This window comes from Penaeus monodon, chromosome 5 (assembly GCF_015228065.2).
Source record: "Penaeus monodon isolate SGIC_2016 chromosome 5, NSTDA_Pmon_1, whole genome shotgun sequence".
In the NCBI taxonomy this organism is placed as follows: Eukaryota; Metazoa; Arthropoda; class Malacostraca; order Decapoda; family Penaeidae; genus Penaeus; species Penaeus monodon.
In genome coordinates, this window is record NC_051390.1 from 33,447,883 (window position 1) to 33,452,882 (window position 5,000).

Sequence of the window (5,000 nt, forward strand, 5' to 3'; positions counted from 1 at the left end):
ACGGGGGAAAACTTGGTATTGGGGGGGCTGGAAAAAAAAAAAAGAAAAGGGAAGGGGGACGAAAAGGGGAAGGGAAGGGGGGGGGGCAAAGAAAAATAAATTGTAAAGACCGGTTTTGGATCTTGAAAGGAGGAAATTTAAAGTTTTTTGGGTTTATGTATGAGAAGTAAAAGTTTTTTGAGAAAGATTTTGCTAAAAGGGGATGGTGAAGGAAACTGAGGAAGAGGCAAAACAAAGACAAGACTGAGCGACAATAAAAGATATTTCGGGTTGTCGATGGTCAATGGAAAAAAAAGCGAAGATCATTTGAGTGGCAAAGGAGGTGGAGAGGCCCAACGGCGCTCAAAAATGAGTACGTTTTTGATGATGATGATATATATATTATATATTAATATATAATATTATATATACACAAAAACACACACACACACACACATGTGTGCGGTATTTAAATAAAATTTTATAATATAAAAAAATATATATATATAATATAAACACCCCACACACACAGTGTGCGGATATTATATATATTATATATATATATAAAAAATTATATAAATTATAAATAATATTTATATATATATATTGTATATAATTTTTATATAATATATAATTATATATATATTATATAATATATATTTCTCTTCCTCCCTCTTCTATATATAAAAAGAAATTACACATACACACACACACCACACACACACAACACACTATTTTAATAATGATATATTATTAATATATATTATATATATATTAAAATATATATATAAAAGCCTTTTTTCTAGATTTTCCTCTATGAAACACTTTAATACATGTTTGCCCTTTATGCGGACATTATTGGAACCTGTTGAAATATCTTTTCGATTTGTATTAGCTTATTTGCCTCTACCGTAATACATCGTTATACACTCGAGCCAGCCTATTATAGAGCGATTTATATTTTCATTTATTTCGAACCTATCATATAGGTGCATAAACCGTTTTTGTGCCTCTTCAGCAGTACATCAAATACATGTTCATTTGATACAGGTTAAACTTGAAATCAGTCATGTGTTTCGCGCTGGAGCGACATGATAAGAATTTCCAACTGTCCAAGTTATATGACATGGTATTGACTTCGGAAAGAATGAATGTCTTCTGAATCATTCTGTACCTATATGGTATAACCTTACAGGCACAAAAAGATAAAAGAAAAGGCTATTTTTCTTGATTTGTTGATAAAATTCAATCGGTAAGACAAGTAAATACCTGTGATAATTGGAATTATCAAGTTATCTGATTCGGACACGGAGCTCACTCGCTGTGGATACGGTATGATGTAAAACCTTATGCAACTTTCCCTTTTCATATGAAAAGCAATGTATATAATAAGAATTTAAAAAATACATTTAAAAATTTCCAAAGACTTGCAAAGCGGAGAGTGCATAATCAGTGCTGAGTAGTCAGGTACTTTTTAAATTTTATATGAAACTTCCACAATGTTTTGGTTTTGATTAAAAAAACCGTACCAGCATATTAAGTTTGTATGTCAATACAAACTTAGATAATATCATCTTTATTAGCAACATGAAAGTGTTAAGGGTTTTTGGGATGCTACAAAAAAGGCATATATATATATATATTAATATATATATATATATATATATATATATATTATAGATATATAGATATATATATGTAAATACAAATATATATATACATATATACATATATATATGTATATAATACATACATACAATATATATATAGAATATATATATATATATATATATATAAAATTAAAATATATATATATGCAGGTATATGTTTGTTTTTCTAAGTATGTATACATACACATAATATATCCATACAAATGTATGTATATTTATAAACATGCCCCACACACACACGCACACACACACACGTGTGTGTGTGGTGTGTGTGTGGTTTTGTGCGTGTGTGTGCGTGTGTGTGTGTTTGTGTGTGTATGCGTGTGTAGTATATATATACTATTATATGCAAATATTTTTAAAAGATGTAAATACATGCATTTTTTAAAATCAAGTGCCTGTCCTACAAGCCCTTTTTTTTTTTTTTTTTTTTTTTTATCGAGTCTCCATCTCTATTTACCCAGTTCTGGGACCGTCACTGACATTGGGCTGGCTTCCCCACCCAGTGGTAGGTAGGCAATCGGGGTGAAGTTCCTTGCCCAAGGGAACAACGCACCGGCCGGTGACTCGAACCCTCGAACTCAGATTGCCATCGAAAACAGTTTTGAGTCCGATGCTCAAAACCACTCGGCCACTGCGGCATATATTTTTATATATATTTTATATTTATATATATATATATATATATATTTTTCAACAGCCATTCATCCACTGCGGACTAGGCCTCTCTCAATTATTACGGAGAGGTTACAGGATGCCCTTCCCTATTCAACCGCGGTTTGTCCAACGGCGGGGGACTTCCCTCGAAACATGCTCGACTTCTCAAGGGCGAAGCGTTTTCTAGGTAGGCAATCGATGGGGAAGTTCCTTGCCCAAGGAACAACGCACTGGCCGGTGACTCGAACCCTCGAACTCAGATTACCGTCGTGACAGTCTTGAGTCCGATGCTCTAACCACTCTCAATTTACTACTGAGAGGTTATATGGCAGTGCCACCCTTGCCTCATTGGATGCCCTACCTAATGAACCGGAGTTTGTGCCACGGGGGTGACTTCCCCTACGACACATGCGTTCGACTTCTCACGGTGATATGTCGTTTTCTAGGAAGGCAATTGATGTGAAGTTCCTTGCCCAAGGGAACAACGCACTGGCCGGTGACTCGAACCCTCGAACTCAGATTGCCGTCGTGACAGCCTTGAGTCCGATGCTCTAACCACTCGGCCACCGCGGCTTCCATATATATATATAAATATATATATATATGTATATATTTTATATACATATATATATATATAAAATATATATATATATATATAATATAAATATTATATATATATATAATATTTTTAATAAAATATTATATTATCATATATATTTATATTGAGCCGCCGTGGTCACTGCATGATACTTAATTGTAGTTTTCATGTTGTGATGATCTTGGAGTGAGTACGTGGTAGGGTCCCCAGTTCCTTTCCACGGAGAGTGCCGGTGTTACCTTTTAGGTAATCATTCTCTCTTTCTCGCCTGGGACCAGCACCGACTTAGGTGGTTTGCCCACCCAGTGGCAAATAGGAAATTTGAGGTGAATTCCTTCCCAAAAACTTATGATCTAGGTTGGGTTTATTAAAATTATTAGTCAGGCATTTCCCCAACAAATGGGCAATTATTAATAATATTATATAAAAATTTATATTAAAAAAAATTATATCTTATTATATATATATATATATATAATTATAAATTATAATTATATATATATGTATAATATGATACCACAGTACAGTGGAGCATCAGTGTAGAGAGGGAGCAGTGCCCTCACCCGCCCCCCCCATTTTTCCCTGAGCTGTGCTATCGCCCTCCAGCTGGAACGGTCACTAAATCCCGAGAATGACTGGGCCTCAGGGAGTCCGTCCCCAGCGACCAGCGCAGAAGGTCAGCTTGCCCTCTCCCCGGGCAGCTGGCGCGGCCCACAAAACCCCCAACCAAACCAGACATGTCTGTGTTTTTTACTGCGGGTCAACTTCAGAAATAAAGAGTCAAGCCGTTAGATAGTATAATCCCTCTGTTCACCATTGTCTACGGATGATACCCTTTTTTAAAAATCGGGGGGCAGGGTGGTGCTGCGTCCTTCCGGCTCACGCATGAACGAAAACCCTTTTCAAAAAAAAATTGTTTGACCGTTTCAAGACAGGGCTAAAAAAAAAAAAAACGTAAGTCCCTTTTTGGCCCCTTCCCTTTTTTTTTTCCTTCTTTCCCATACATGTTTTAAGCTTTGTTTTTTTTTTGGGTAAAAAGGGCAAATGACAGAAAAGGCACGTTCTCACTATTTTCCCCCTCGATCGCTTTTCCGTGCGATCGAGTATGTGATCAAAAAAATGAATATCGTTGTTTTTAAAAATTAAATTTATTTCTCTTTTTTTTAGAGTTTTATATGTTTCATCTGCAAGTTTTTAACGCGTTGTGATTTTACTTATCATAATACCATTAATTTTCCCTTTTTCCTAACCCTCGCCCCGCCCTGACCGCCCTTTTCTTCGCTGCGGTCACTTTGGATTAGAAAAAGGTTATTTTCCGTTTTGACGACTCATTTTCTCTTTCCGGTCGGGGGCGACTGGGAGGGGGTTGATGAAGCAGGGTTTCCTGTATTTTTTTGTTATTTTGTTGACCCCTTTTGGGAATTTAACCATAGATTGTTACATTGTTTTTTGGTGAACGTTCTACGGCGCTAGACGAAGATGTAACATAATTCATTAAATTGTTTTATTAAATATGGGTAGGTTTTCTCCCCCTATCATAGTGCAAGAATTGCCCATTTTTCCCCGGGGGGTTGCAAAACCCCAATAGTTTGGGCCCCGTCTTCAAAAAGTAGCTGCAATAAAGTATTTGATCGGTGTGCCCCGCGTTAGTTTTAAATTTAATGAGGACTGGGTTTAAAGCTAGAATCATTTTTTGTTATTAACACCCTTTCTCTCCTCCTCAAGTCGCGATTTTTTGGGTACACCCCAAGGTTTTGTTCGTGAAAATTATACCTTGGGGAATTTTAGAGCCCCCTTTTCCCCAATACCGAAGAGAGCGGGTTTTATTATTTCCCGGTTTGAGTCGTTTCATCATATTCGGCATTTGGGTATAGGACCCCCCCCGTTATTGGTTTTTTGAAGTTGACGTGAAAAGCTAGACTAGTCCCAAAGGCAGTTCAGATTCGACCAGAGAACATTTGTTTGATAAAAATTGGCGAATTTTTTTTCTTTAAACCATTATTCTGCGTACATTCTGTGCTATATTATATGTTAAATTCAATGTGGTATTTGAAATAATCTTAAATAGCAAGTTTGCAATTTACTTATTTTTTGTT